This window comes from Onychostoma macrolepis, chromosome 25 (genome assembly GCF_012432095.1).
Source record: "Onychostoma macrolepis isolate SWU-2019 chromosome 25, ASM1243209v1, whole genome shotgun sequence".
In the NCBI taxonomy this organism is placed as follows: domain Eukaryota; kingdom Metazoa; phylum Chordata; class Actinopteri; order Cypriniformes; family Cyprinidae; genus Onychostoma; species Onychostoma macrolepis.
The window spans coordinates 15,577,633-15,590,942 of NC_081179.1; the positions used below are offsets into that span (position 1 = coordinate 15,577,633).

The window sequence follows — 13,310 nt, forward strand, 5'->3', positions numbered from 1 at the left end:
GGAAAGGTAAAGTTAAAAGAAGGAAAATGCAAAAGGATAACAATAAGAATTGGAAGAAATTAATTTGATAAGAGGAAATAAAATTGGAGGGAAAGGAAATGAAAATGAAAAGGAATTGGAAAAGAAAGAAATTGGATAAGAGGAAATGAAGTAAATAAAGGCAGGAAAGGAAAAGAAAATGAAATGAAAAGAAATGGAAAGGATAAGAGGAAAAGAAATGACACGAAGGGGTGGGACGAAAGAAAAGAAAAGGTGACAATGGAGACAAAAGAAAGATGAATAGGAAAAAGGAGGATGACAGAAAAGAAGATAATAGGATATTGAGAATGAAATTGAGTATGAAAGCAGAAGAGAGCGACAAAGAGAGAAAGAGAAAGACAGGACATGAGAAGGTCAGAAAGCACGGAAGGAAGGATGAAAACACCGGGGCGGCAACAGAAACTTATTCCATTATAAAACGGACAGGGACGCACATAGATTAGATACAGAGGGACCAGAAAACAACAAACAGATTCAGTGTTTTTCTCAGCGGAGTGAGGAAAGCGTGTTTAGATTCAAATGATATCTGATAGTGTCACCTTGCCCAAGGTGCCTGCGGGAACACGAGGTGATGTCAAACACGTCCCGACTTATTTACTCGGCCTAATGCAATTCAGAAAGCGCACGACTTTGCACTTGAAAACCTATGGCTATAGTGTCATATCAACCCAAACATACACAACAGCAATTCGGTTTCCGCATTCAGAGATGCGTCAAGAAAATTGTGACAAGTCATGTCGTCAAGATCTGATCAGGTCTTCAATACATCGCAGACAGTCTAACAGTCACACTAATGGAAGATTCGTGCTCGCTGTCTCTCACTCCGAAATATACTATCTGCTCTTGAGGTCAATTTATTTCTTCACCAGCAACATCATTTGCAGCAAGGAGCATTGATATGGAATCAGGCCACTGCACTGCGTAAAGTGTGGCTATAATAACCCTCCATCTTGTCTCTAAGCCCTCCATTACAGCATTAGCACTTCACGGGTTGAGTTAAACACTCTAGTACCCCTCCAAATAGGCGCTCTTGCCACTACAGTCCATTTAATGAACAGCTGTGGTGGCCCCATCCCGAGAGCAGCTCAGGAAACCATCATGAAGCCCAATTCACCCATAGACACCCAGTGATTATGCCGAATGGGTGTCCTTTCAAGGATAAGCGCCATCATCATGCTTTCCTTAATGGTGGCTGTTTTGCTTTGTTATCAATTCAGTCATCATCATGTAATTGAGATGCTGTGCGGCGATAATGTCGACCGGCGGGGTGCCTTCATGGGGCACACTTCAAGATGTCATGTCTGACTTAAGAATGAGGCTTATTAGGGGAAACAAGATGCAACCTCACAATCTCGCTGCTGCCCTTGGAAAAAACATCCATCTACTTTTCAAACCTTGTCGTACGTTGGGTCGAGGGGATGCTGGATCTCGTCCTATTCCTTTCATCTCAACAAAAAAGGTAAAAAAAACTGTCACTGGATACTAATATGCACCCTTTAGGAGTAAATGAGGTATAAAGATATATCTTTTTAAAGGCTACTGCCCCAGAGACAGCTTTTGCACCTTTTTTTCTGAGAGCATATGGCCCGAGATGTTGGGATATAGGCTCCAGCATTCCTGCAACCCTATATAGGACAAGGTTTTGAAAACGGATGGATGTTCTTTTTGCCAAGTGTAGGCAGGGAAACACCCTGGACAGATGGTCCAGATTCACTTATGCTGCATTGGATTGTGGGACAAACCGGAGCACCCAGAGGAAACCTACGTCAAGATGTGGAGAACATGGAAAGGCCACATAGAAAGGCCACCTGGTTTAGCCGTGGGAGAAACTGAAGCATCCAGGGGGAGAACATGGAAAGGTCACGTAGAAAGGCCACCTGGCTTAGCCGGGACTTGTACCAGGGACCTTTTGATTGTGAGGTGACAATGCTACCCACTGAACTAAATTCTAGCACACTGCTGCCAAACAGCCCATTTGTATTTCAAATTTGTGACAATTTCCCCAAAACACTTTGCACAGGGGTTTGAAAGAACATTATAAGTCACGAGGCACCAAATATGATGGTCCCCTCCTAACATATAAAGGCAACGGCATGTAGAAGGCCTATACTATGTAAAAAAAAGTAGCAATATTTTATAAAGACAACAATGCCATTTTTTTTAAAGTGTACCCAAAAGCCTGTAATTCCTAAATGAAACCTCAGAACTTTACACAATTAGGTAAGAAGAAATTAGGTACAGAAGCATGCAAATTTTTGTTTTGGATATTGGGTGATAGGTGGCACTATAAGAGTTATAAACACTATGGATTAGCCATTTTAACCATTTCTATGGTTAGATACCTGATTTTGGTGGTTACTTGCTTGTTAAATAATATGTATTGTTTTTTTTGTTTTTTTTTTCTTCATTTTTTACACAATTTTTCTTTGAACTCTTCAATAGACCCTATAGCACCCCCCTGAGTTACCCAGGACTTAAAGGGATTGTCCAACCAAAAATGAAAATTCTGTCATTAATTACACACCCTCATGTCATTCCAAACCCGTAAGACCTTTGTCATCTTCAGAACACAAACTATGATTTTTGATCCTGCATAAACAGCAGTACAACTGAAATGTTCAAGGCCCAGAAAGGTAGTTAAAATCATCGTTAAAATAGTCCATGTGACATCAATGGTTCAACCGTAATTTTGCGAAGCTCTGAGGATAATTCTGTGTACAAAGAACAAAATGAAGGACTTTATTCAACAATTTCTTCTCTTCCGAGTCAGTCTTCGATGCACGTTCACGAGAGTATCACGACACATGCGTAGCTTCATAAAATTAAGGTTGAAAAGCTTTAGGATTTCATCAAAACCATCTTCCGAAGATGAACAAAGGTTTCACAGATTTTACAGGTTTTTTTTAATATTAAACTGATAATGACTTATCAAAACAGGTTTCTCAAAACACGCCCCCAACTGTCATTGGTCAGCAAACAGATTGCTCCACCCCCCAGTCTCCCTCTATTGGTTGAGTTAATGTTGCTATGTTGAATGTTTTAAAAATGCCACAGAGACAAAGCCCACACCGCAACTATAGAAATAACAACACAGAGGAACAATATCACATTTAGATCACATTCTTGGTGTAAACAGGTCTTTAGAAGGCAGCTCCCTATTTTGGCAGTACGTTTTGTAACAGCACTTTCATTTTTTATGCAGGTGATGAGTCAACTAAGTATAGTTCATCTGAAGTTCATAAACAAACACTGTTTTATCGTTGCCATGTCATTCACCTCTGAATCCGCTACACTACAGGCTTCCCGCCACTTATAAAATATTCATACAGGCCGTGACACAAGAATCAGAGCACTCTGAATAGGTTGGTGACCACGTCTGGCAAGGAAGCTCATTTAAAGCTCCCGGTGTCAAATCCGCCCGAGGCATTAAGAGTTTGCAGTTGCATTAGTCACATCGCTGTGTGCGGCAGTGGTACCACAATCGCAATCTCAAACAATTTATCAGCGCCTGCGGCATCTTGTCTATTGTCAGCAGGCATGTCACTTGTTCGATAAAATAATCAGACAACAACACGATTCATATCTCACATCACTCAACAGTGGAGCAGCTAATAAAATCGGGTCAAAGATGTCTGTGTTTCTTTAAGCCTGTGTTTGAGTTCAAAATAAGAGCTGTGCAGGAACTAAATGACAGATTTTGTGTTTCATGGTTCATAGTAATTAAAAAGGAAAATGGTTGTGCTTCGTTTAATGGCAGGAGCTGAGAAGCATTCTGGATGATTAATATTAAAATTTTTGATCATTTTCCCATCAAGCTTAAAAGGCAACATAAATTAGCAGATTGTGCCAGCTGTGAGCTCAGTGCTGACAGTGAATTCAGCAGCTGCAGTGTGCACATACTACAAAAAGTGTTTCAGTTCAACGGAAAGACAGACAGACACGTCTTGCTGAAGATGGATTTAAAATTGTGTTCTCAAACTCGTACAAAAACTAGACCTAAGGTCAAGTTTCTGTGTTGCACAGGTAAAAGGTTATCAGGTTAAACTTTGGCCTGTAGTAGTTTTTGTACAGTTTCTGAGATTCAAATATTTGAATTTGGTGTTCAGAATTTCTGAAAACTTAAATTTTTTTTTTTTTTTTAGCTTAGTATTTGAATCTAAATTAAAAAATGTAAAGTATATATAACCTGCCATATAAAAATACAAATTAATAAAAAAATACACAAAAACTGTTCCGTTTTGTTTGATAGCAAATGTCTTTAATTTAAATGTACAAAATTCAAAACTATAAAATACACCACAAAATGTTAAAAATTACGTGTCTAAAATTAAATTCAAAACAAATTCCTAATTCATATCATTCACTATAGCCAAGGTCAAATTTACCATTGTTTGGTGAATGTTTGCTGGCAAAATCCAGTCATTTCAATAGGAATCCAGGCAATCACAAATTTTGAGAGGGTGATAGATTTCCACACATATATTTCGCAATAGGTTCAAGGGTTTGGGCTTGGTTTATTTTTTAAATAATTTTTTTTTATTAATGTGACCACAGCTCATTTTTGGAATTTTTATAGCCCCATATTCTCTGAGTTAATTTTATTTATTTGATGCACAATTAAATATCCAATACCAAACGACCAATTTAGCATTACTTTTATTAGAAATCTTGAATATAACCAATATGGTAGCGATATCTTTTGCATCCCTTAAGGTGATGATACACTGCAAATCAAAGATCAAAAATGATCTTTTTGAGCAATGTTGCCATCAACAGGCAACCAGGTGAGACACAACTGATCTTAAATATCCAGACGAAAATTTGTTGCCCATTCTCAATGGGAAAGTACCCAAGCAACATTGCTTGGCAACATTGCTCAAAAAGTTGCCCCATGTATCATCAGATTTACAGAAAATGCAGTATTTGTTTCTGTTTTGCATAACAAAACCTCTTAACACAAAGTTTCATTAAGTTCTGCTTTCAGACTGACAAATCTGCTAAAGATGAAACTTTTTAATGGGCAAAAGTTTCCCTTCATATCACAAATAACGCAGCTAAAAGACATTAGGAAGCCTTTAAAATATTAATACAATCAATGCCAAGTGCATTTTGAAAATAAATCCCACACTGAAGCCTTCAGACATCACAGCCAAATTTTCTTTTCCACTGTTTACTGTTCATTTCATACAGCCTTTCAATATTTTGGCAGAAGCCAGCCTTGTTCTGCTATCACACGGCAGAACAATCTCACCTTTTTCCTCAGACACGAGCGCAGCCAGCGTTGCACAAAAAGTGTGCTGAGCGTGGGAGCGAGGGCTTTTGTGTTTCACACGCAAACGGTGGCAGCCATTAGTGGTACAGCATGCTTAAGCCGACACAAATGCATACCACACTGTGCATGCGATGAAATGTTTGAAACCGGAACAAAAGCTTCTGTGGGAAGAGATACACTCGCATCTGTACAAAACACTGTATGTTATACCAAATAACTACAGTCACATTCGAGATAATTAGCACAGAAAAAAAGTTATGTGCTAATGCGTATAAAAGTCAGTTAAAAAGGTTTTCGGCTTTGTCACTGTGCTCTGTTTCTAAATCTGGTGAGCCGCCTCGGTAAGTACCATAAACACCGTTTCAATTGGTAGGCAATTCGTAAATATTACTCAATGCGAAGCTGAAAATTTTTTTTTTTTTAGTAGGCCTATTTACTAAAGGAAAAACGTGTCAAGATCTTAGAAATGAACATGTTTGTATTCATGTTGGTTTCATATGTTTTTAAATAAACATTACATTTTCAAAAAAAAATGCATTACATTTTACATTTAATGACTCTAAGAATGTCCTGTAGTGTAAGCATATTTTCCTTAAAAAGTCTGTGTAAAGTCAATTCTGGCGTTTTTGTTTTTTTTTAGCATTCAAATTTGGCTGGGTGGTTAATAACACATTTTTCTGTGGTGTGACAAACTCAGAAAACACATTTAATATTGACTTTACGGACTTTAAATACATCTTTTCTTTTTTTCTTCTAATGTATTTTTTAATAAATATTATGATTTAATCATTTAAAAATATCATATCAAAGTTTTTTGGGTTATTTTGAGCAAAAAGTTTTGGTCAAGGTTAAGTTTCTGTTTTTCACAGATAAAAACTTTCAAATGTTTGAATTTAGTGTTCTGAAAACTTGAAACTGTAATTTTTAAATCTGTATGTTTAAAACGAACAAACAAATAAATAAACAAACAAACAAAATAAATAAAAAAGTAAACCATTTAAAAATATGATTACATACTATTATTATTAATAATTGTATAATTATTTATTCATTTATTTTTCACAAATATTAACTTTTTTGGGTCACACCATATGACATTTTACGACATTGTATCATTATATTTATGATATCAGGACAGTTGCAACACTTTTGACTTTTACGAAAAATCTACATTAAAACATTAAAAATAATAAAAATGAAATAATGAAAAAAAGTATATGTAGAAATCAACATTAATCAAGAATAATTGTAAAGTGTTACCTAAATAATTTCATTTAAAAACATACTGTTTTGCCCCATATTTGTGTGTGCTATACTGAATATTGTACTACTATTTATTAAAGTATTGCATTTTTCTTCTCATATTACTTTTATGAATATAGTGTCACAAATCATTATACGTTTCATTTATGAAACTGCCTTAGAAGACAACTGGCTATGTAGGGTTTGAGTCCCTATACCTTTTATATAAAAGGTCAATATGAATTATGGAAATGAATAGTAAAAGGTTAAAGATTCCTCTTTATTAAAAGTAACAGCCTACATCTACTTCAGCTCATTTCTAACTACCAAAATCACTGGAGCAGTAATTACAGTAAAATTCCATTTCAAACTTTTCCAGGTATGAGGTTGCAGAGTCTATCGCATATAACTTGCAGTGTTGCCTGAGGGAGGCTGATCTGTCCTTTGAAGAGAAACTGCGGTGGGTTTGTACTGTAGACAAAGACACATCTCTGCCCGCTCGCGTCTAAGATCAACCTTCCCACAGTTAATTGCTGTAGAAAGACACGTTTAGACCGGAGGAGAGGGGCTTCCGTGCTATAAATGAATCTCTGCCACATCACACTGCATTAAGCAAAGGATGCTGACAGTATTCATTTGTAACAAGCCTGAAAATGCCATGGCAATCAGTTCAAAGAAATGTAAAATAACTGTTCGAAGATCTCTGCAAGTTTAATATCAACAACATAGGACAGAGATCTTAATTTAACTTATGTCATTTAAGTATTAATTACTAAAATATTGTTGAGTAATACAGTATTTTGTAGTTAATTTCAGCTACAAATGACGGAGAATGTAAATGAACTCTCTACTTACATAATCAATACATTTATCCATGTAATTTTCATTTCAGTTCACAAAGGGCTTGATTGACAGGCAATCTGACCAATCATAATAAGGAATCTGCCATCTTGTCTGACAAAAAAAAATCAGACAGGAGATTACATTAACTTCGAACTTAAACTTAAACTTGAAAAATGGTGTGTATTGATGTCTTTCCGTGGTTGAAATAAAATACATTCTTCTGATGTTCATTCATGTTTATTTCGTACTTTAAGTAAATATGAAAAGACGGTTCGGTTCACGCACCACATGAACTGAGGCAATTCAGTGATCTATCACAACATATTAAAGAGCCACACAACAGTATTTATTATTTAAATTTCTTTAAAAATGACAAAATTTGAAAGCTGAGACCTTGTTTCATACCGTCTTGTCTATCATTGTGAGTTTCCTCTTTGCTCCGCGAATCCGCTATGTATTTTTCACTGCGTGAGAACATGGTGTGTAGTGTGAGAGCGGCATGGCTTGTCGGGCATAACAACAGTAACTAAGGATTGTGGGTTTTTGTGAAGGGTCAATTGACCCTTCGTTGGGAGTTTGATTGACAGGCGATTTGACCAATCATAAAGCAGAATCTGCCTGACATCGTTTCAGACATACTTGATTTATCAGTATTCACATAGTACATAACGTCAAATTGTTATTCAAAGTGTAAAAATGTTAAATTAACTATCACCAATAACATATGCAGTAGTAAAATGCTGGTCAGTATCAAATCCATAACACTTTATGATGAATTGCTCTTCAAGAGTAGTATTTAACATACTAAATAGTAAAAAGTTTATTAATATTTATACAGCACATCATTTTGAATTGCTATTCGAAGTGAATATTCTGTACTTCAAAATGTAAAATAACTGCCTCACCCCGTATACTGCATAATAAAATGTGGATTAGTATATGTTTAATATTTATAGCACATTACAGTAACGCATAGATTCAACACAGAGAATAATTCATTAATGATTGTGTCATTCTGCTATTACTGTACACGCATCCTCTAGTGAACAAGTACAACTGAATCGTAAGCTTTCAGATGCCAAACATTAAGATTGAGGATCAGAACAGCCTTAAGGATCAGCTCGTCCTTGCATTCACCACGTCTGGTGTTCTCCTTTGAGAGCCGTGCACGGCTTTCTTTACATTAGGGAAAAATAAGAGGACACAATTCGTTCCCATTACACATCCCGGAGGACACGAGTGGGTGCAGAGACAATTTTCACCCAGGAAGGGGTGTTTGCATAGCATTAGAATGACAGAAAATGCTTTCATGTGGTTAATACACAGCGATCTGCTCTTGACTGGTGTTAATGTCTTTTTTGAAGGCTTTGAGAGTTTGAATACATAACTAGTGCATTTAATATAATCCACGGTGACAATTCAAACACATGCCATGGACACATTTTTAAATATCCAACGTTATACCAACCCAGCGGTTTAAATAGATGCAATAAATATTGATATTTTAAAGGCGCGTTCCCTCTCGCCTACTGCTCGCACATTTGCATTCAAATTAGATTACCTAACTTGAAGAAAAAGATGGGGAAAGAGCTGTAGATAGTGATTTGAAAGAAGCTGTGTTGCTGAATCTGTTGCTAGAGTGTTTATATGACAGTACAGAAACAGAAACATCAAGAAACTTGTCAAAAAAGAATCTGTTTCTACAAGGTCAGGAACGGCTGCCTTGAGCAGAATTGAAAGTATTTCTCTATACGCTGAAAAGACGGACCAAAGCAACCTTGCGAGCGGCGTTTGTGTTATAATTGCGTTGGGTTGATGAGCTAAAAATGAAAACGTTCAGTTCTCTATGAAAATACACGGTTGCAAATCTTTTATGCCACAATCAAAATGTCATTCCAACCAAGGCAAGGAAGCATCACCTAGTAATCAAGCCATTTTTTTTTTTAAGGAACTAAAGAAAGAAGCAGTGAAAACACAAATATATCATGTTTTGAGGGCTGCCAACCAATTCAGTTCACATTACAGGATGTGCTGATTAATTAATCAATCAATCAATCAATCACAATTAATGTTATACATACTAAGAAAATCCCCCAAAGTATTTGATTGTCTTTTAAAAAGATAATCAATAAACATGATTTTATAACTATAATTATGCATATATTTTTGTGTCTACTATGATATCTTAGCTTCATCACACAATCTATAAAGATTTAAAAGAGATCTTAGCTTCCTAAATTTTAAGCAGGTCATTTTAGTATAGCAACACTAGAAAATAAAGGTTGATGCATTTAATACATTTTGTAAGCTGTCCAACCGATTGTCTTTAAAAACTGAAGTGGAGACCATCCTGCCATAAATGTAGCATTGCATTTGCGCATTTGCTGATCTGGTACTTCGATGCAACCTGTGCACCATTTGTCCTTGAGGTCCAGGTGTGGTGTGGCTGTTCCCACCTTTACCTCAGCAAAACATTTTTTACACAATTAAGGCCTTGTGATTTCTACAATACAGAAAATGCAGAGAGAATCACAGAATTCGGTCCTAAAAATAGTATTTAATAATGCAGAATGTCACAGAATTGGGCAAATTTTGGATGAACAAATAGAAAGTAGGGCAGTACACTTAATCATTCGTAAATCAAATCACAATATGTACTAGTGTTCGTGAATATTAAAGCACAGAAAGACTGCAAATAAGGTCTGCCAATGCCATTGAAGAAACATTTTTGGTTCCCCAAAATCCTTACTGTGAACAGTTCTTAAAAGAACCATTTTTTTTCTTAGTGTGAAGAACATTTTTACACTATAAAAAAACATTTTGTGCGATAGAAAGGTTTCATGAATTTATTAAGAGTTTACATGTACAGTACTCAAAGACACATGACGCTTGTGGTGTTCTCAGCCTCTGCTGTTTCACTATATGAGTACATGAACACACAAACTTCCTCTCCAGGGCTGCTCTGAGAGTCACTTCATGACCATTCAAATTAGATTACCTAACTTGAAGAAAAAAATGGGAAAAGAGTTGTAGATATTGATTTGAAAGAAGCTCTGCTGCTGAATCTATTGCTAAAGTGTTTATATGACAGTAAACAGAAACCTCAAGAAACATTTTCTTCAATGACCATGATCATGACTACATTAACATTTCATTTGGCAAAACTCGTCAAAAAACACATAAACACAAATGGTCTTCATTGCAAACCACCAAAATAAAAGTTCAGTTTATCTTGAAGAAATTTTGACAGCAATTAATTACTATTTCACAATAGAATGTACTTCTTAAAGTAATTATAACAACAATAAAGTTCATTAAAACATCATTTTTTATTAATATCACTTAATTTTTCATCCATAATTTAATTTAAACATTAAAGCTCCATTGTGCAGTACTTTGTTTGGCAAAAAATATACACGCAACGTTTGGTTTTGTTTCAGTAAAAGTGTCCCTGAGGGATCTGTCTCTTCACTCCCTGCCGTGACATAAAAGATACTATTTCTGAAACTTAAACCCCTTATAGACGCTTCGAACACTAAAACTTAAACACTCTGGTGAGTGGCGCAGACGCTATCAGTGGGTTTCGGGGCATCTTAAGTGGCGCTTCTGCGTTTGTCTTTATCGGTTGAGCTCATAAAGTGTTTTTGAAGTGTAATTGTCTTTGTGTGACAGGTTGTAATCCTCAGATGGCGCTCTGCTTTTGGGGGCAAAGGAAATAGTCCGTGAAGCACATTGCATTCTCCCTTATGTGCCACAGCACTGCGGCTGTCAGCTATTAATGAAACCACACAAAGACTTGTCACCTTGATTAAAACTGTCATCTAAGAACAATGATGCATACTGGAGCCGTATATGCCGCTGGAGGGGGTTTGTGGAGCTGAATGGAGGCACATTTCATACAGGCAAGGAACATTAGCTCGAGATGCCAGTCACCTGAGGCTGCATTTTATGTGTCGCCTGACAGAATTGCTTCTCTTGTTTGTCGGCTCTCAACCTGACGATGAAATTTGTGCACGTCTTTCAGGTTCTCTAATTACACATTCAGGTGATACATAAACATGAAGGATTGATCGTTAACATGGGTATAAACATGAAACCATGCTTCCTTCAGAGGCCTATTCAAATTTGCATTGAACAATCAATCATTATATATTGCTACGTATAATTTTACGGGGTTCAGAACGATTTTTCCTGTTGCTATGCAGTTGCTAGATTTTACTTGTGTCTTGTTGTTGTTAACTAAAGCTAAAACTATTAAAGTTTTCGGGAATTGCCATAAAGCTGAAATAAAATAAAAGAAAAAAATTATGAAAGACTTATAATAATATATAAATAATACTAAAATAACTGTTGTGTTTGGGTCAATTAAGATTGTCCATAATAAAGAAGTCGAAAAATCATTTAAAAAATCTAGTTTAAATCACACATCAAGTTATTGTCACGAACCCGGCCTATGAATTTCCGTTCACCCACCACCAGAGGTCACCACATTGACTGTTGCACTACACTACTGTTGCACGACACCCACGGACTACATTACTCATCATCCATTGCACTGACGACACACACAGCTGATGGCACTAATCACACGCACACCTGATCCTACGCGCACACTGATTACATGCCTTATATAAACCCTGGACTTTCCCTTTTTCCCTCACGGCTGAGTATTGTATGCACATGTCCCCTCTCCTATCGATAGCTACTCCACGGAGCCCTTGTTAGTTATCCTAGTATTGCTTTTCCTGTGTTCGTATTCTAGCCCGTGTTTTCCTGGATTAACCCTTTCCTGGATTAACCCTTTACTGTAGCTCAAATAGTAGAGCATGGCGCTAGCAACGCCAAGATCATGGGTTCGATTCCCAGGGAAAGCAAGAGCTGATAAAATGTAAAAACTGTAACTTGAATGCAATGCAAGTCGGTAAAAGCCTCTGCTAAATGCATAAATGTAAACGTAAACCCTTTCCGTGCCATTTCGTGTTTCTGTTCAGTTCCTGTATTGTCCTGCGTTTTTCACTCCCCTAGTGTCGGCTGCTTTACCGAACGTTTGTTATTTTCTAGTGTTACGTTCCAGGTGTGTTTGTGTATATTGTTTCTTTTTCTCACTCTCCTGTCTTTTTGTACTTTTTTTTGCTCCGCTTCTAAGTCGGTGTTTATTGGCGGACTTGACTGTCAGTCATCATTCTGACGTCACGATGTTCTGCCCATCTGCTGAAGTGGCAGCTGTATTTGAGGACGCGAGTTGATTGTGTGTGCGTGCGCCACGCCGGCGTACCTTGTGCTTCCAACGCGTTCAGCAGTCTTGTGTCGACGCCAATTGTCTCCCTTAATGTATTTTGCCTTATGGAGTTATGCTTTGCTCTATTTATAGATTTGTTCTTTGGCTATTGACTTATATCGAGTCCTTCGTGAAAGATAACGGCGATGTCAGTGTTGGAGTTTTAGTCCTATTACGGGTCAAGTTCAGAGTAAAGAATGCAGTTTGGTGTATCAAACTATTTAATCAAACATGTCTCTTGGTGATGATTCATATACGTAGTCAACTGTTGTGATAATACTGTTCGCTTGTTTTTGATTGGGTTAGTTTGTACTGTGTTAGATCAGATTCCTGAGTGTTACGCCACACTTGTATTTTTGTTTGTAGTTTATAGGAGTTTAGTTCGAGCGTCATATACGCTGAAGAATTCGGTTTTATTTTTATTTTTTTGGTTGGTTAGAGGTTAGTTATAAGGATTGTTCGGTTTTGTTTATTTCTTTAATTTGGGTGAGACTCCTGTTTTTCCCCTGTGTTAAACTTTATAATTTATTTTCCCTTTGTACATATTATTTGTATTTGTTTACAAAGGGTCCAGTAAAGATCTTTTTTTTTGTCAATACTATTTCTCAGTACCATCTTTGATCCGCACCACACCCA

The 13,310-nt window shown here is 36.7% G+C and overlaps 1 protein-coding gene across 4 annotated transcripts in view; it reads right to left on the minus strand.

Annotated features, from left to right (window-relative positions):
- grm8b (glutamate receptor, metabotropic 8b) overlaps positions 1-13,310 on the minus strand; it is a 164,244-nt gene that overhangs the window by 57,291 nt on the left and 93,643 nt on the right. The gene's annotated exons all lie outside the window — the stretch shown is intronic.